Genomic DNA, 20,415 nt, shown 5'->3' on the forward strand with positions numbered 1-20,415 from the left:
ACACCGGAAAGGCCGCAAACACAGATCTCCCTCATCCTGGGCCCTCTACCACTGAACCATTGACTTTGCAATCCTTGCATAATGACACCACTCTGGACCCATTAGGTGGGATCTGTTTTTTGGTTCCAGGAAATTAAAACTGATGTCAAAGCGTTGCGGACGGAGTTCACTACTCTGGGACTGACCTGCGTGGGGAGATCAGTCAGTTGGGCCATAGAGTAGAAGAAGTGGAATCACGCCTGGGTGAGCAAGCAGAAAATATTGGGGCTTTTGACTCTGCACATATTAGATAAGCTAGAAGATCTTGAGAACAAAGGCCGTTGCCATAATTCACATTTTCGGGGCATCCTGGAGACTCCCACTAATGCAGGTAATGAATCAGTAGTCCAGCAAATTGTGAGTGCACTTCTATCTGAAGATGAGCATAAACTAGATCCGTCTACTATTAAACTAAAAACAACGGGTAGCCCTGGAACAAGCTTGAATGTATCCTGTCCCTCTATGGTCTCTGGCCTGGCTGCCTAGGACGTAACTATTAGCTATACTCTGTTCAGCCCCACCATTACTTCATTGTCCATTATCAATTTGGAACAGGGTAAGGCAACAATCCTTCCTAGGATGGAAATATTTTTTTGCAAACTGCAATCTGATTCGCTCCGGGGTTTTCCCCACATGAGTTGGATTCTTGCTACTGCAACTGGAAACAGCAGGGCCTTTATACTTTGGGCCAGGTGTGGGAGAAGGGAGACTTTCTGTCATTCACAGATTTACAAGATGGGTTACCTCCTCAGTATGAGTTTCATTATCGGCAACTCCGGGACTACCTTCATAGGAAGGGCGTTGGGGGAACTACAGTAAGCAGAAACTAGTCTGGAATAAGCAATGAGAAGAGGTAGTGGACGGGGTTGTATATCACGATTATATAAGGCTCCACTCTCATCAGATACCCCTGCTCTCTACTGTACTCACAAATGGGAAGCTGTGTTGGGATCCAGTTATAACTTATCCAGTGGGAGAAGTGTTTTAAGAATCTTTTCAGGGTCTCAATCTCAGCTAGCCTTATTGAAAATGGATACAAGATATTTCATCACTGCTACGTACTATACACCCCAACATATGTTAAAAATGTTTGGAACCGGGATGCATCAGTGCTGGTGGAATTGCGGAGCAGTAGGCGATATGTACCACATTTGGTGGACAGAGACATTGTACAGCTACTGCAGAAGATACTTCAAGTTCACTATCCTCATAAAGCAGAGCATTGCTTACTACATTTCAAACCATAGGGAGTAAAAAAAGAATCTCATAAGTGGAGGCGTGGCCTAGTGGTTAGGGTGGTGGACTTTGGTCCTGAGGAACTGAGTTCGATTCTCAAATAGTAGCAACAGTGGAGGAGTGGCCTAGTGGTTAGGGTGGTGGACTTTGGTACTGAGGAACTGAGTTCAAGTCCCACTTCAGGCACAGGCAGCTCCTTGTGACTCTGGGCTCAATGCAGCTTACATGGGGCAATGGAGGGTTAAGTGACTTGCCCAGAGTCACAAGGAGCTGCCTGTGCCTGAAGTGGGAATCCAACTCAGTTCCCCAGGACCAAAGTCCACCACCCTAACCACTATCCTTTTGTGGTCTTTATGATCTTCAGTAGATGAATGTATTTCCAGTGCTCTGCCCCTCCTGTCACTACTTCTATCTCGCTTTGCAGTGTAAAAGCATAAGCTCACAACTCAGCTGTTCTTATTCTTTGCCATTCATCCTGCTGCGTTTAAATGTTTTGTATTCAGAGTAATTCTAAAAACAGATGAATGCATACAGTCTGAGAACTGATTTACAGCTTTTAGAGGAAATCTTTTATTTTTATGTTTATACCAGACTCATTCTCTCAAGTAACCTGATGTACATTTAAAGCTCAGTCCTTGGCAGTATTGAGCTAAATAATACAGCTAAATAAACAATGTATAATGCTACCCTGTATACTTGAAAAGTCATTATTGTAAAACTCCTGAAGCAGATTCCCTGAAGATCTGGGTGACAACCATAGGAGCCAACTTTTCAAAATGATTGGGGGTGCTGAATTTTTTTTTAACAGGTGGTGCATTCCCCACCCCCTCCCTCCCCCTCCTCTGAGTTTTAGGCCCCCCTCCTCCGAGTTTTAGCCCCCCCCTCCTCCGAGTTCCAGTACCCCCTCTCCTCCGAGTGCCAGTCCCAACCCCAGCCTGACCTCTTCTCCCACAACAGTCCTCCGCTGTTCCGTCCTCGCCTTCCTGCATACCGCCCAGAATTTTAAAACTCATCTTACCTCAGGGTCCCGGCAGCAGCAGTGAAAGGCGAGCAGGCTCGGCGCTTCAGCTTTCCCTTCTCTCTCAGCTCTGGTCCCGCTCCTCTGCCGGGACCCCGAGGTAAGATGAGTTTTAAAATTCTGGGCGGCACGCAGGAAGGCGAGGACGGACCGGCGGAGGACTGAGGGAGAAGAGGGCGGGCACCGGGCAGGTAGGCTGGCTGGGAAGGGAACTTCCGACTTCTGGCGGGTGCAGAGCCGGTCCTAGGGTTTCTGGCGCCCTCCTGCAGCCTATTAGTCGGCGCCCCTACCCATCCAGGGGTGGGATCACTATGGATCCGCCCCTACAGTAGTCAAACCCCTTTTACCAGCCATGGCATCATTGAAAACATTACACCAGTATAGAAGAAAAATTACTTGTGGGGGTTTTGTTTTCATTATAAATAATTTCTGTAAGCTGTTACAGCTCCGTTATACTCTAAATGACACAAACCAAATTAGCATACAGACCATGAATTATGAGAACAGACAGTCTTGCCAACTCTGAAAAACAATGTGTTAGCAAAATCTCAGAATCTAACAAACAGATCCCTATTCAGACACTTGGCCTTGAAGTTACACATGCAGGACAGAAATAGCCCCTCTTCAAATTCTTCAAAAATTAACCTGAAATCCTAATAAGTTAGACTCTGCATGCAGCACAATATAGAAAAACAGAAAGAAACACATTGCTATACATTGCAAAATAAGATAGTAGATGTAGCAGATGTAAATTCTGAAAGTGGACATATTCCAAACACTAAAATTAAGATAAAATAATTTTTTCTACCTTTGTCTGGTGACTTTTTTTTCTGATCATGCTGGCCCAGTATCTGATTCTGCTGCTATCTGTCGTCTTAACTCCGTTTCCAGGGCTTCCTTTCCATTTATTTCTTTACTTTCCTCCTTTCTTCTTCATTTCTTGCTGTATATCCATAATTAAAAGCTGGGTCCTCAGCAGACTTGACGGTCCAGTGGATCCAGCTTCTGCCTATTTTCTCCATCCATGTGCAGTTTTTCTCCTCTCTTCCTTTTCCCTCATCTCCTTCTTCTCTCTTCCCTCCATCCACCCATGTCCAGCAACCCTCCATTGCCCTTCCCTCCCCTCCATGTCCAGCAATTTCTCCTCTCTGCCTGGGCCCTGCCCTCCCATCCATGTCCATCCATGCTCCTCTCTTCCCTGCCCACCTCCACCCATCTATATGAAGCAATTCTCCTCCCTCCCCTCCATCATGTCCAGCAATTTCTCCTCTCTGCCTGCCTGGGGCCTGCCCTCTCATCCATCTCCATCCATGCTCCTCTCTCCCCTGCCCACCGCCATCCATCTATATCAAGCAATTCTCCCTCCGTGTCCTGCAGTTTCTCCTCTCTCTCCCCTGCCCTCCCGCTCCCATGTCCACCTTCCCCTTGTATTTAAATTTACCTCCGACGACGTCACAGCAACTGCTCATGCTCAGCGTCAGTGAAAAAGCTGCCCGACATCTCTAGCCAATCCTTTCGCTCGTTCCTTCCCTCTCAGTGTGTCCCGCCCTTGCGGAAATGATGTCAGACGAAGGCGGGACACTGAGGGAAGGAACGAGCAAAGGGATTGGCTAGAGACGTCGGGCAGCTTTTTCATTGATGCTGAGCATGAGCAGCTGCTACGACGTCGTCGGAGGTAAATTTAAATCCCCCAAGGCGGCGCGGGTACCAGCGCAAGAATCCGAGGGCTGAGGAGGTAAGCAGCGGCGGTGCCTTCCAGGTCGGTGCCCCCTGACAATGCCTGGGCGTGCAAAAATATTGGGGGTGCTCGTGCACCCACAGCACCCACGGAGTCGGCGCCTATGGTGACAACCACAGTTTTGGTGGTGTCACAAATGTCATCTGCGATCCTGAAAAACAAGCTTACTAAATAAATGAAAATTATTACCTATCGCAAAAATATCTCATTCATTCAGAATGTGAATTAGTCTGGGTAGTCTCCAGATGTTGCCGGGTACATTTTTCTTTTAAGAATCAGCTTAGAATGTGCTGGAAGCATTATATTCTTCTTGACTTAATATGCCCGTTCTCTCCACAGGAGCACGGAAAGATTGGATCCGAAACCTGAGCCTTCATCCTCCCAAGTTCTGCAGGGAAACATCTGTTCTTAGATGGCGGGATTCAGATTAGTAAATGAACAATGATACTGTTACCTTGATAAAAATAACTTTATTTTTTAGTAATAGAATGCTGGAAAAACTTTTTTACAGTTTTAGCTATTGCTTTTCTACACCAGTATTCAGTCTGGAAGTTGTACCAAGTTGTATTGTTTTAAATAAGTCCTTTACAGGTGCAAAAAAAAAAAAAAAAGTTACCGACTGTAGTTCTATTTATTGTATACACTTTCCTCTGGAAGAACCATGGGATTTTTTTTGGGGGGGTAGGAAGGGATTTGTTTTTGTTGAGCTGTTAAACACAAAAAATGTTAAATCTTTACTGCTTGTGTGTGAAAGCAATTTAATAAAGTGCCTGACATGAGGATGCGTTTGCTCAAGATTCTCTAAGTGTCTGTTTCTTGAACACAGTGCTGACACCACCCTTGGATCCAAAAGAAACTTCCTGGTTTCTTAGATATTTAAGAAATAGGATAACAGTCCTAGATGAGAGATCCTGACCCAAAGTGCCTTTACTTTAAAAAGCAAAGGAGGACTGTTCTGAGGCACTTATTACCTGCTACTTGTCCCACTGTTGTCTATTTACATCTCTTTCTCATGAGATGAGGGGATAAGAGGGAAAGCTTTCATCCATGAGCCATAGCTGTCCAGTATACACACAGGAAGTACGACTTCTATGGCAGTACGTCTCTAACCCCCTTCTGCGACTGCAGACACATCTAAACAGTCTGATTTTCAGGATTACCACAGTGATTATGCATGGGAGAGGTTTGCATAGTTTTCTATATGTGCAAATCTATCTCATTCAGATTTATTGCGGTAATCCTGAAAACCAGACTGGCTAGATGTGCCTCCAGGAGGGGATTAAGAAGCACTGTTCTAGGGTCAGATCCATTTGCTTGCATATAAGTAAACAGCCACAAACAAACATGGACTCTCTGCTCCTAACCTAGACAGCTGTAGTGATCAATCAGCTAGTCGTTTCCAGCTGAGGTAACAACATTCAAATTTATTTTTCAACAATTTTATTGATGAATCAACATGTCAAACAAAACCAGAAGGTTGAGCAAACAGTATTGTAAATTACCAACTACACTCAGTAAGAAACATAGAGCATCCTTCCATCATCAAAGTTTTACCCATTTTCTCCCTCCCCTCCCCCAATCCACCCCCCCCCCCCCCCCCCCCCCCCCCCCCCATTATACAACATTCCAATTTAAATCACTATTTCAATAAAGCATGCCAGCTGGACTCCTCCTCCTCCTTTTGTTTTAAATCAGCCCCAGCTCAGCACATCCACATTAGCACCTAAGAGAAAAGCAAGCATGACAGAGGTAGGTATATCTGGGACATCCTCTAGCAAGAAGATGGGACACATTTCACTTGACTGAATCCAGTGAGATCCACCAGGATCATGTCAGACTTGCCAGGACAATAACTGCTTCTCCAGGGACAAGCAGGCCAGTTGTATTCTCACAGCTGGGTAATGTCATCTGACAGAGCCCAGTGCAGACAGACACTGACTAGTGAGATTGCAGAACTTTCTAGTAGCGTCCACTGCACATATGTTGGTGCCTTCCTGCCCAATGCGCAGATGAGTGTCCCTCGGTCTTTGTTTTTCTGCGGAACAAGGAGGACATGTTATGTTCTCTTTTCAGTGCAAGATTTTCTCTAATCTATTGCCTTCCCTTATGGGTATTTTTGTCCCTGTTGGTTATTTTTTTTTTCCTTACTCCTAATTTATTCTTTTCCCTTTTATTTTTTTGTAGTGTTTGGCTCCGTTTCCTTTATTTTTTGCGTGTTTTTAGGCCAGAGCACTGACCTCAATTTGAACACCGCCCCTTTTTACTGTTCACAGTTGAGTTTAATTTGGCTGTGATTCTTCTCGCAATATCCAAGAAGACCCTCAGTACCTTCAAAAGGTGCTCCCAATATAATTAGTTTATTTCTGTGACAGATCCGCACAATTGATGCATCAGGTGCCTTGAGCCTGACCATGGGCCTAACTCTTGTTCTCTCCGTTTGCAAATGTAGTTGAGCACAAAGGGTGTGGCAGGTTCAACAGGAGAGACTTTTTGGCTCCTTGAAGGCCGATACATTGACATTAGCACCGGAAGCATCGATGGCTAAGACTTCATCTATCACTGGAAGTTCATCAGCATCGAGAGAGTCTCCACCTCTCTTGACATTGGGTGCTGAGAGTTAAGCCCCTGGACCGATCGGCTTCGGACCTGACACCAAGGGTGAGTACAGGTTTGACATCATCTTCGGCACTGAAGGACCATAATGCGCATTGGAGGATGCTCAAGAATCATGAGCATTGGTCCTCATCAGTGCCGGGAGCTCTGGGGCATCAGCAACACCAGTACCCAAGAAGTGCTGGCACCAGGCGGAGTGCTGTCCCTCTTTGGAAGAGGTGCTGGTGCCAAGTCCCCAAACAGCCAGGTCCCTGCTTCTGGTTTGGCACAGACCCTCTCAGGCTGCCTCTCTTCCAGCTCTTCCACCTTTGCCAATTCCTATCTTTGATGAGTGGTTCCAAGCCATGTTCAGAGAGGAGCTTGTCCAGATACTGCAGTTGGAATCCGCTCAAACATTGAGGGCACTTGCACCAACTGAAGATCAGCCCCAGATTATTCCTGAGGATACATGCATGCCTGTGGGGAGATCGACACTTGCATCTCGAAGGGTGTCAATATCTCATGCAGTACCCACGCACGTTGGCGGAGGAAGCTTCCCTGGATTCTAAGGGTAGGGCTATACCTTAGTGTTCATTGGGGTGTGGACATAGCTCTACTGAGTCGAGGCTGGCAAGATGCACTCAGTCCAATCAGAGTATGGTGAGGAGTCTGAATGGGACCGTTCATGGGACTCAGAAAAAGGCCTTCATTACTTCTCAGAAGAGTTGTCTTATAGGGTACCTTCTGATCCCTCTCCACCTGAGGGACTCTCTCACTGGTTTTGTCAAGGAGATGGCTTCTGCCATCCCATTTAAGTTGAAGACAGAGGAAGAGCCCAAGGCAGAGATGTTCTTTTTTGGACAGAGTCACCTCCTAAGGAAGGGGTCACAGTACCATTTCACACTATCCTTAAAGATGCACTGATGAAGAACTGAGAATCTATGCAGTATAGTATTCATAAGGCTCCCGGATTTGAGAGGGCTCAACTGCCTCACCACTCTTTGGTTGTTGAATCTGCTAGGAGCTCCACGACTCATGTCTCAGCTCCCCTGGGTAGAGAGGCTCGGACATTTAGACTCATTTGGGAGGTAAGCTTTTCAGGCCTCGATGCTCATTGCCGACATCGTCCTACCAGCCCTGTGGAAGCCTTTACTTTACAGTCTTTGCTACGCTGTATACTCAGTCTCGCAGATTCTCTTCCAGAGGAGCAAGCTGCAGAGCTTCACTTGTTGGCCAGTAAGCAGCTGGAATGTAGGAAGTATTTGGCCATGGGTGCGTACGATTCTCTTGACATTACTTCCAAACTCTCCACCATGGGTGTGGGGATGTGCAGACTATCATGGCTGTGTCTCTGACCTGGATCTAACAATTCAGGAGAGTTTGGTGGACAGTCTTTTTGGGGATAAGGTGAAGGAGGTCGCGGAACTCATAAACATACTGATACTATCCAGACCCTATCTCAGCACCCTCCAGCGTCAACCTCTTCATCTCTGAGGTTTTTGAGTGGGCCTAGGCAGTGGCCCTACTACTCATAAATACATAATTGTTGCCATTCTGGAATAGACCAAAGGTCTATCATGCCCTGTATCCTGCTGCCTTCTCGCTTTGCCCAGCATTTTTTTTTTTTGCTACATTTGTACCCCACACTTTTTCCCACTCATGGCAGGCTCAATGCGGCAGGCAATGGAGGGTTAAGTGACTTGCCCAGAGTCACAAGGAGCTGCCTGTGCCGGGAATTGAACTCAGTTCCTCAGTTCCCCAGGACCAAAGTCCACCACCCTAACCACTAGGCCACTCCACCTCAGTCTCGCAAGTTCTAGCCATCTCCCCAGTCAAAGACAAGGACCAAGATTTTGACTGGCTCGAGGAGAACATAGGCGCACTCAAAGTAACTATCCCGGATGGCTTACCGGTAAAGGGGGGGGGGGGGGGGAGGCTAAACATTTTTCCATCACAAGTGGCCCCTTATAACCTTCGACTGGTGAGTTCTTAAATAGTCCATCTTGTTTACGCCCTGTATTGATGTCAAAGACCACCAAATTGCCCACAAACAGCAAAGTTCATCAGCTTTCAGCACAAGCAGGTACTTGTAGAGGAAATCTATGCCCTTCTACAGGCCAATATGGCCGAACCCATGCTACCAGGGGAAGAAGGGATTCTATTCCAGGTACTTCCTTGTGCCCAAAAAGATGGAGGTATTTTGTCCCATTCTAGACCTAAGGGCCCTGAACAAATTCCTGGTCAAAGAAAAATTCAGGATACTTTCCCTGGGCACTTTTCTCTCCATGATTCAGGAAAAAGATTGCCTATGCTCTTTGGACTTAAAGGATGTCTATACCCACATTTCGATGCTTCCCAGTCACAGGAAGCTTCTTGGAATTCAAAGGGAAACACCACTATCAGTATTGTGTTCTGCCTTTTGGCCTTGCATCAGGTCCTAGGGTATTCACCAAGTGTCTAGTGGTAGTTGCAGTATATTTGTGCAAACTGGATGTATGTGTTTCCCTATCTGGACAATTGGCTGGTCAAGAGTACATTGTAGGATGGAGCAACAGTCAATGCACCTAACTACTCGGGTGTTGTAGTCAGTAAGATTTGTTATAATATATCCCAGGTCCCACCTTTTCCCAGTGAGCGATTGGAGTACATAGGAGCCCTGCTTGATACATTGCAGGCTTGGGCTTTTCTCCCACAAGTGAGAGCAGAGGGGCAGAGACCATGGCTGGCTCAAGAGAAAGTGTTGCCCTGAGCCAACTGCTTTGGTGGAACCCCCCCCCCCCCCAAATCACATCGCTTCCAGTGCCCCCTCCCCTCAGGTTTGGTATTTGTCCCCCCTTCCTGCAAGTCCAGCAATGCACCCTCATCTCTCCTTTCCCCATGGTCCTGCAGCAGCATGACAGGCAGACGAAGACCCAAGGGTTGGCCGAAGGCATCCTGTCATGCTGTTGCCGCTGGTAACCAACGTAGACTTTACAGGACCATGGGAGAGGGAGAGACATGAGGGAGCACTGCTTGACCTGCTGGGAGGGGAAGATAAGACTTAACCTACAGACCAGATGAGGTCAGGCTGGGTATTTTGACACCTTTATTCATCTGTGCCTTGGCCCAGAGCATCATGTGGTCCAATGGTTACGCTGTCCCTGGCAGGGACCTTAATAGCACTGGCCTTGCAGGTCCTAAATGGCAAGCAGGTCATAGCAGATGTTGAGATTGATGGGCAGCATGGCCTCAACAGTACTCCCATGGCACGACTCCATTTGAGAGCGACCCAGCATAGTTTCCCAGTGGCCTCTAGGAATCTAGCAGTTGTAATTCATATTCAACCAGAATTGACTGGTGGACAATTCAATCAATTTGACTGTGGGACTACCATTCCAAATTTCACCTTAGAAGATGCTAACAGATGCATCCAACCTGGTCTGGGGAGCTCATGTAGATGAGCTTCACACACAAGGAACTTGTTCTGCTCAGGAAACAGACCTCCATATCAACTTCCTCAAGCTAAGGTCCATTTGGAATGCTCTAAAGGCTTTCAGAGATTGGCTACAGAACCAAATTATTCTAATTCAAATGGACAACCAGGAGGGTATGGGATCCTACCCCTTGTGTCAGGAAGCAGTGGGGATGTGGAAGTGGGCCCCCCTCCATGGAATGGTCCTCTTAGCCACATACTTAACAGGAAAGGGCAGTTGCCTGGCAAACAGACTGAGCAGGGTTTTGCAACCACACACGTGGTTTCTCAACAAGGGCGTAGCCCGCAAGATCTTCCAAGAGTGGTGCTACCCCTCAGTGGATCTTTTTGCCACTCAATAACAAAGTCCCCCAGTTCTGATCCAGGCTCAGATCACACTGTAGACGCCTTTCACTTGCATTGGGGCAGAGTCTTCTGTATGTGTATCTTCACAGAGAAGACTTTGCTGAAACTCAAGCAAGACCAGGAAATTATTATACTAATCGACCCTTATTGGCCAAAGCAGATCTGGTTTCCTCCTCTTCTGGAGTTGTTGTCCAAAGATTTGTTGAGATTTTTTTCTTTATTCCACGATTGAAGTATTTTCTGACCCTCCTCATGCAGAACGAGTGACCCCTTCTGCATCCCAACCTCCAATCCCTGGCCTTCGCAGCTTGGATGATAGTGTAGAATTCAAATCCTTAGATTTGCCAGAGAGTGTGTCTCAATCTTGCTGGCTTCCAGGAAAGACTCCACTAAGAGGTACTACTCATTTAAGTGGAGGAGGTTTGATGTGAGGGCAAGACCTATACAAAAACTGCTTGAATACCTCCTGCACCTCTGGGCCAGGAACCAACCAGAGAAGAAAATATTTTATATCTTGTCCTTACCTTGGGGCAAGAGGCAATAGTGACCAGAATACAATCAAGTTTGGATTTTACTCACACCTTTTCAGTAGTACCTCAAGATGAGTTATATTAAAACAATACACGACATAAAAGAATACCAAAAATTACTGAAAACCAACCTATTCAAAAAGGCATACCACAAAGATCCATCATAAACACCAGTAATAAATTTCCACCAGAATTACACAAGATGTAACCTTTAATTTTCTGATTGTTTCAAACTAATCTATTCACAATTGAAGTGTATAATTTCTGACTGTTCAAGCTGATTTATCACGATTGAAGTTTAATTTTATAACTTTTATTTCTCATCACGAAAATGAACTTTCTTCACCTGGATATCTAACCCATTCTGTCATCTCCATCTTAACTATGTATTTCTCTATTCTGGAATTGGTGATCACCATTACGGAACAATGTAAGCCACATTGAGCCTGCAAATAGGTGGGAAAATGTGGGATACAACTGCCACAAATAATAATAATAATTCAGGTATACTGAGTATTTCCAATATGCTCTCCAACTTGCCAATTGACTAACTATTGGTTCAAACCCTAGATGTCTTTTTGCCATGCTAAACTCTCTCCTCAAAGCACCTTCTCCTCCAACTCCCCCTTCACTTTCTCCCCAGACTCTGGCTGATTACTTTCATGATAAGGTTCACAAGATTAAACTTGAATTCACAACCAGCTCTCCTCCACCCCTTCTTCCCTTAGTCCACTCTCCCAACCCTCTTACCCCTGCTTCCTTTTCTTCCTTTTCTGAAATCACTGAAGAAGAAACTTTACTTCTTCTTTTATCCTCAAAACTAACCACCTGCTCCACTGACCCTATTCCCACTCATCTACTCAACACTATCTCTCCTGCTGTCACCCCTTTCATCTGTCATATCCTCAATCTATCACTTTCCACTGCGACTGTCCCTGATGCCTTCAAACATGCTGTAGTCACCCCACTCCTCAAAAAACCTCTGGATCCTACCTCTCCTTCCAACTATCGCCCCATCTCCCTCCTCCCTTTCTTATCCAAGATACTAGAACGTGCTGTCTACCGTCGCTGCCTTGACTTTTTCTTCTCAACCTATTCTTGATCCACTCCAATCTGGCTTTCGTCCCGTTCATTGAACTGAAACAGCACTTACTAAAGTCTCCGATGATCTATTCCTGGCTAAATCCAAAGGGCTCTATTCTATCCTCCTCCTCTATCTTTCTGCTGCTTTTGATACTGTTGATCACAGCCTACTCCTTAACACGCTGTCCTCACTTGGATTTCAGAATTCTGCCCTCTCCTGGTTTTCTTCTTATCTCTCACAGCATACTTTTAGTATATACTGTAGTGGATCCTCCTCTTCCTCTATCCCGCTGTCAGTGGGTGTACCTCAAGGATCCGTCCTAGGACCTCTCCTTTTCTCCATCTATACTTCCTCCCTTGGTGCTTTGATTTCATCCCATGGTTTTCAGTATCACCTTTACGCTGAGACTCCCAGATCTACCTCTCCACACCAGAAATTTCGACAGAAATCCAGTACAAGGTATCTGCCTGCCTCTCTGACATTGCTACCTGGATGTCTCACCGCCACCTGAAGCTCAATATGTCCAAACCTGAGCTCCTTATCTTCCCACCTAAACCAACCTCTCCCCTTCCCCCATTCTCTATTTCAGTCGACAACACGCTCATTCTTCCTATCTCATCTGCTCGTAACCTTGGGGTCATCTTTGATTCCTCCCTCTCCTTCTCTGCACATATTCAACAGATTGCTAAAACCTGTCGTTCCTTCCTTTATAATATTGCCAAAATTTGCCCTTTCCTTTCTGAACACGCTATCAGAACCCTCATCCACACTCTCATCACCTCTTGCTTAGATTACTGCAACTTGCTTCTCACAGGTCTTCCACTCAGCCACCTCTCTCCTTTTCAATCTGTTCAAAATTCTGCTGCACGACTAATATTTTGCCAAAGTCGTTATGCCCATATCAGCCCTCTCCTGAAGTCACTTCACTGGCTCCCTATCCATTTCTGTATAAAATTCAAGCTTCTCTTATTGACCTATAAGTGCATTCATTCTGCAGCCCCTCACTACCTCTCCACCCTCATCTCTCCCTACACTTCTTCCCAGGAACTCTGTTCACTAGGCAAATCCCTCCTAATTGCACGCTTCTCCTCCATCACTAATTCCAGACTCCGTTCCTTTTATCTCGCCGCACATTATGACTGGAATAGGCTTCCTGAGCTGTTAGGTCTAGCTCCATCCCTGGCCACCTTCAAATCCGGGCTGAAGACATACCTGTTTGATACTGCTTTTGACTACTAGCTTGTCAGCTGCTCGTAACCTTGTCTTCCTCTCTTCAATAGTCCCTTTCCCTATGTGTCCTCCTGTCTGTCCAACCCTTATCCCTTATTGGTCCTGTCTTTCTGTCCTGATTTAGATTGTGGGCTCTTTTGAGCAGGGACTGTCTTTTCTTCATTTTCAGTTGTGAAGCGCTATATAAATGATTTATAGTAGTAGTAGTTCCCTGTCCCTGAAGTGCTCACAATGAGGCAATGGAGGGTTAATTGACTTGCCCAAGATCACAGGGAACAGCAATGGGATTTGAACCAGGCACCTCTAGATGTCAAGACTAGTGCTCTAACCACTAGGCCACTCCAAAGGAAGGAAGAAGCTTTTTTTAAATAATAATAATAATAAACTACTGCTATAGCACTTCATTTTATAAAAGGTGACTATAATGAAATTAGACAAAAAAATGAAAACTAAAGGGAATAGTTTGTGTGATATGTGAGCATTATTTTAAAATACCATTTTGGAAGCTCAGAGCAAATATTCCATGCATTCAAAAAAGGTTGAAAGAAAGCTAAACAGCAATCTAGCAGGGTGCGATGACAGAAGTGATAAAGGACATCTTTCTGAAAATAGAAAGACCCTAACAAAGAAAAAGAGGGATGAAAACAAGCACTAACAGTAGATGTTTAAAAAAAAAAAAAAAACACACATGTAAAATGAGGAAGGCCAAGAGATATTTTGAAAAGAAGCCTGCTGTAGAGGCAAAAACTTATCTGCAAACATCTGACTCAAAAAGCATACGAGAGAGTTGTGATGGAAACAGACCCCTTCCAAATTTACCAAAACACTACTGCACCTACATTAAGTGCCCCATACACTACTACTACTACTTAACATTTCTAGAGCACTACTAGGGTTACGCAGCGCTGTACAATTTAACAAAGAGAGACAGTCCCTGCTCAAAGAGCTTACAATCTAATAGACAAGTGAACGGTCGGTCCGATAGGGGCAGTCAAATTGGGGCAGTCTGGATTCACTGAACAGTAAGGGTTAGGTGCCGAACGCAGCATTGAAGAGGTGGGCTTTAAGCAAAGACTTGAAGACGGGCAGGGAGGGGGCTTGGCGTAAGGGCTCATGAAGGTTGTTCCAAGCATAGGGTGAGGTGAGGCGAGGCGAGGCAGAATGAGCGGAGCCTGGAGTTGGTGGTGGTGGAGAAGGGTACTGAGAGGAGGGATTTATCCTGTGAACGGAGGTTATGGGCGGGAATGTAAGGGGAGATGAGGGTAGAAAGATAGTGAGGGGCAGCAGACTGAGTGCATTTGTAGGTAAGGAGAAGCTTGAATTGAATGCGGTATCTGATCGGAAGCCAGTGAAGTGACCATACACCCATAAGGCCTATTGTAATGAGGGGCAATGTGTATTTTAAGGTCTCAGGGGATAAGGGACAAAAGTGAGATGTGGAAGCATTTTTATGAGGTGCACGGAAGTGCCCTCTAGGGTGTCCTATGCTCTCCTGGGATGTCTGGGGACCAGTCTACTAAAAATGCTGGTTCCTCCTACACCTCAATGGCATGAATCTCTACATTTTACGCTTATTGGGGGTTTTTTGAAAATGGACCAAAGCACAAAACCTTGTTCAAAAAGAGTATTTTCGTAAAATAAAAAAAGGTAGACATTTTTCTTTTTTGAAAATGACCACCTTTCCTATTTGGATTTTGGATGCAAAATGTCCAAAATCAGACTTAGTGAGGGGCATTTTTGATATGGTGTCTGTCACAAGGCTGGGGCCACTCCTGGTTTTCTTTCCACCTCATCTACAGCCTTGTAGATTCATTTTGTTTTTAAGAAAGACAGGCATAATGCAAAGTGGTAAAATGAGGACTGTGATACCGTGTGTTGTATTAAACTGTACCTCACTGTACTTTGTTAAAAGTACTTTTTAGGAGAACACTTGTTCCTGTTAAATAAACTAGAAGCCAACAAAATGAGCAGGGGAATTTTTCACAAGTGCAAAATGGTGGTACTTTACTCTAATTTTTTTCCCCTCTCACTGTGAGTTTGAAGTTTGCCACAACAGAAGGTAATAAATAGAAATAAACCAAAACATAGAAAAGAAAATAAGATGATACCTTTTTTATTGGACTAACGTAATACTCTTCAGATTGGAAAGAAACTACTTTGGATTGGATTTATTGATTTTATACCATGTTTATGCTTTGGTGTCAAAGCTGTTTACTAATAACAATTGGTAATACAAAATGCAGTACACATACTTCCATGATAATGAAGTTCAAAAAAACATTTTGTTTTCAGAGTGTGAGGGGAGCCGTGGAAATGCATTTATTTGAAGCATACTAATTCTACCTTGGAATTCACCTCTTTAAACTTAGGTACAAAGCCTGTATTTGTCATGCTTTCTTTTCTGCATGCAAGAGGGGATTTAATAATGAGTTAAAACATCTGTGCCTAGCAGTTCTGAAAACTGACATAGCTATAGGTTAAAAGATTGGATAAGCAATGAGTCAAACCCACAAGTCTAACAGAAGAACTGCTATTCTGGGTTAGACCAAAGATCCATCAAGCCCAATGTCCTGCTCCCAACAGTGGCTGGTCAAGATCAAGGAGATCAGGATTGATCCCATGAGAGTGATAGATTCCATGCTACTTATCCTTAGTTGTACTGTTCTAGGCAAGCATACTGTTGAAGCAGGCAAAGGATAGTGTAGCTTAAACAGTCAGCAAAAACCCATCCCCAAGCAGAAGCTTCACCAGCAGACTCTCAATTCTTAAGCAAATCTTTATTGTAGCACTCAGAATAAATAAAGAAAATCCAATTTACAGTTCAGTTGCATGTAAAAGAATTGTGGCTTTCTGCCCATAGAGTCTGTATCTAGCCACCTCAGAGGCAAGGAGATGGCCAGAACCTCAACCCAGCTGAGAGGAAAAGCTGTAAAGCAAAATAAGGGGAAGAACTCAGAGAAGAGGTAGTGATGGCAGCTGGCCTTGCTGAGTTTAAAGGGGGTCTGGACAGATTTCTGAAGGAAAAGTCCATTGATCGTTATTAAATTTTGGGATTTTGCCAGGTTCTTGGGGCCTGGATTGGCCGCTGTCGGAGACGGAGTGCTGGGCTTGATGGACCTTTGGTCTTTTCCCAGCATGGCGGTGTTTATGTGCTAAAATAAATAGAGAATGACTTGATGGAAAGCCTTGGGGCGATGACTTGGGGAAAGGTGAAAACTCTTGATGGCATTACAATAGATTAAGGAAGGATCAGCCCCCAGAACAGTAGCTGATGACCAAGGCTTGCTAGGAAAACTGGGCTGTCTCTCAGCCCACAGAGACAGAGAGGGAGGGCTGGCTCTAGCTCATAGCTAACAGCCAATAGGGAAAGCTCACAAGGAGTCAATCACAGGAACTGCAAACTATTACATAAATAATACTCGTATTAAATATACACAACAATGCACCCTGCCTCCATGAACATGGGGGCAGAACGTTAGGCATAAGCAGTGCCTTTCTCCAAGTCTGCCCGGTTAATAATGGTTTATGGACTTTTTCCTCCAGGAACTTGTCTAAACCTTTTGTTTAAACACGGCTATACTAATTGATTTGCTAGCAACAAATTCCAGAGATCACCAGCTTCTCACTCACTGCACAATTTCCTCCAGTTTGTTTTAAATGTGTTACTTAGAAACGTCAAGGAGTTTCCTCTTGTTTTCATACTTCTTGAAAGTGTAAACAACAGATCTAATTCATTCATGATTTTATAGCCTTCTATCTCCACTCAGCTATCTTTTCGACAAGCTAAAGAGCATTGACCTCTTTAACTGAAAAGACATGATCTAAATCCTAATCCTTCCTTTCATCAGAGAGGACCCTTCCATCTCCTTCAGCATTTTGGCTATTCTTTTTATCTTTTCCAGGGTGGTGACTCCTAATATGGAACCTAATTTCGTGTAACTATAGTTTGGATTAGTTTTCTCCATGCGCATCATCAGTTTGCATGTCCATATGACATTTTGGCTGCCTTTTGGATGCCCAGCCCCACAAGGTCCTTCTGTAGCATCTCACAATCTGCTTGTAATTTAACAAATTTGAAATAATTGTCTCGTCTGCGAATTTGTTCCTATTTCCAAATATTTATCAATATGTTAAAAAGTAGCAGACCCACTGCAGATCCCTGAGATACTTCACCATTTACCTTTGTCCAGAATGATCATCAGGTCCTACTGGCTGTTCCTAATCTTTTAACCTGCAACTATTCTGTGACTAGCTTTCTCAGGAGGCACTTGTCAAATACCTTCTGAAAATCTGAGTATGCTATGTCAATTGGCACATAGTAGATGATGACGGCAGAAAAAGACCTGCACGGTCCATCCAGTCTGCCCAAGAAGATAAATTCATATGTGCTACTTTTTTATTTGTACTGTCCTCTTCAGGGCACAGACCGTATAAGTCTGCCCAGCACTATCCCCGCCTCCCAACCACCAACCCCGCCTCCCACCACCAGCTCTGGCACAGACCGTATAAGTCTGCCCAGCACTATCCCTGCCTCCCACCACCGGCTCTGGCACAGACAGTATAAGTCTGCCCAGCACTATCCCCGCCTCCCAACTACCAGTCCTGCCTCCCACCACCAGCCCCGGCACAGACCGTATAAGTCTGCCCAGCACTATCCCTGCCCCCCACCACTGGCTCTGGCACAGACCGTATAGGTCTGCCCAGCACTATCCCCGCTTCCCAACTACCAAGTCCCGCCTCCCACCACCAGCTCTGGCACAGACCGTATAAGTCTGCCCAGCACTAGCCCTGCCTCCCACCACCGGCTCTGGCACATAGTAACATAACATAGTAACATAGTAGATGACGGCAGAAAAAGACCAGCACAGTCCATCTAGTCTGCCCACGATAAACTCATATGTGTATACCTTACCTTGATTTGTACCTGTCTTTTTCAGGGCACAGACCGTATAAGTCTGTCCAGCAGTATTTCCCGCCTCCCAACCACCAGTCCCGCCTCCCATCACCGGCTCCGGCACAGACCCCGTATAAGTCTGCCCTCCCCTATCCTAGCCTCTCAACCACCAACCCCTCTTCACCCCGCCACCCAATTTCAGCTAAGCTTCTGTGGATCCATTCCTTCTGCACAGGATTCCTTTATGCCTATCCCACGCATGTTTGAATTCCGTTACCGTTTTCATCTCCACCACCTCCCGCGGGAGGGCATTCCAAGCGTTCACCACCCTCTCCATGAAGAAATACTTCCTGACATCTTTCCTGAGTCTGCCCCCCTTCAATCTCATTTCATGTCCTCTCGTTCTACCGCCTTCCCATCTCCGGAAAAGATTCGTTTGCGGATTAATACCTTTCAAATATTTGAACGTCTGTATCATATCACCCCTGTTCCTCCTTTCCTCCAGAGTATACATGTTCAGGTCAGCAAGTCTCTCTTCATACGTCTTGGAACGCAACTCCCATACCATCCTCGTAGCTTTTCTTTGCACCGCTTCCATTTTTTTAACATCCTTCGCAAGGTACGGCCTCCAACACTGAACCTAATACTCCAGGTGGGGCCTCACCAACGTCTTATACAGGGGCATTAAAACCTCCTTTCTTCTGCTGGTCACACCTCTCTCTATACAACCTTCTCGCTACGGCCACCGCCTTGTCGCACTGTTTCATCGCCTTCAGGTCCTCAGATACTATCACCCCAAGATCCCTCTCCCCGTCCGTGTCTATCAGGGTCTCCCCACCTAACACATACGCCTCCCTTGGATTTCTACTCCCTAAGTGCATCACTTTCCATTTCTTCGCATTGAATTTTAATTGCCAAACTTTAGACCATTCTTCCAGCTTCTTCAGATCTTTTTTCATGTTTTCCACTCCCTCCGGGGTATCCACTCTGTTGCAAATCTTGGTGTCATCCGCAGAAAGGCAAACTTTACCTTCTAATCCTTCGGCAATGTCACTCACAAATATATTGAACAGAATGGGCCCCAGCACCGATCCCTGAGGCACTCCACTACTCACCTTTCCCTCCTCCGAGTGAACTCCATTTACCACCACCCTCTGGCGTCTGCCCGTCAACCAGTTCCTAATCCAGTTCACCACTTCGGGTCCTATCTTCAGCCCTTCTAGTTTATTCGAGAGCCTCCTGTGGGGAACCGTGTCAAAAGCCTTGCTGAAATCTAAGTAGATGACGTCCATAGCACGTCCTTGATTTAATTCTCCTGTCACCCAGTCAAAGAATTCAATGAGATTCGTTTGGCACGATTTCCCTTTGGTGAAACCATGTTGTCTCGGATCTTGCAACTTATTGGCTTCCAGGAAATTCACTATCCTTTCCTTCAGCATGGCTTCCATTACTTTTCCAATAACTGAAGTGAGGCTTACCGGCCTGTAGTTTCCAGCTTCTTCCCTATCCCCACTTTTGTGAAGAGGGACCACCTCCGCCGTTCTCCAATCCCTCGGAACCTCTCCCGTCTCCAAGGATTTATTAAACAAATCTTTAAGAGGACCCGCCAGAACCTCTCTGAGCTCCCTCAGTATTCTGGGGTGGATCCCATCTGGCCCCATGGCTTTGTCCACCTTTAGCTTTCCAAGTTGTTCATACACAGACCGTATAAGTCTGCCCAGCACTATCCCCGCCTCCCAACTACCAAGTCCCGCCTCCTACCACCAGCTCTGGCACAGACCGTATAAGTCTGCCCAGCACTATCCCCGCCTCCCAACCACCAACCCCGCCTCTCAACCACCAGCTCTGGCACAGACCCTATAAGTCTGGCCAGCCCTATCCCCGCCTCCCAACTACCAAGTCCCGCCTCCCTCCACCAGCTCTGGCACATCTTTGTCCACATTTATTAACCCCTTCAAAAAATGTAGCAGAGTGGTGAGGCAAGACTTCCTGTGGCTAAATCCATGTTGGCTATGTCCCATTAAATCATTTCATCTATATGTTCAATAATTTTGTTTTTTCAGAATAGTTTCTCCATTTTTGCCTAGCACTGATGTCTGGCTCAAGCTACAGCCCTTGTTTCATACTTGCTTCTGATCTGCACTGTTACTGCCTTGTGTATTCAACATCTCCTACTTTCTCCCCTCCCTTCCGTCCATGGTTCTACATTTCCCCTTTATCTCCTGCCACTTCCTCTC

At 45.6% G+C, this 20,415-nt stretch overlaps 1 protein-coding gene across 1 annotated transcript in view; it reads left to right on the forward strand.

Annotated features, from left to right (window-relative positions):
• Positions 1-4,801, forward strand: part of BCLAF3 (BCLAF1 and THRAP3 family member 3) — a 127,522-nt gene extending 122,721 nt beyond the window's left edge. Inside the window, exon 14 of the mRNA XM_030202266.1 lies at positions 4,371-4,801. The gene's annotated coding sequence lies outside the window, so the exon portion shown is untranslated. The remainder of the gene's footprint in view (positions 1-4,370) is intronic.
• Positions 4,802-20,415: the final 15,614 nt, after the last annotated feature.

Source organism: Microcaecilia unicolor, chromosome 4 (assembly GCF_901765095.1).
Source record: "Microcaecilia unicolor chromosome 4, aMicUni1.1, whole genome shotgun sequence".
Taxonomy (NCBI): Eukaryota; Metazoa; Chordata; class Amphibia; order Gymnophiona; family Siphonopidae; genus Microcaecilia; species Microcaecilia unicolor.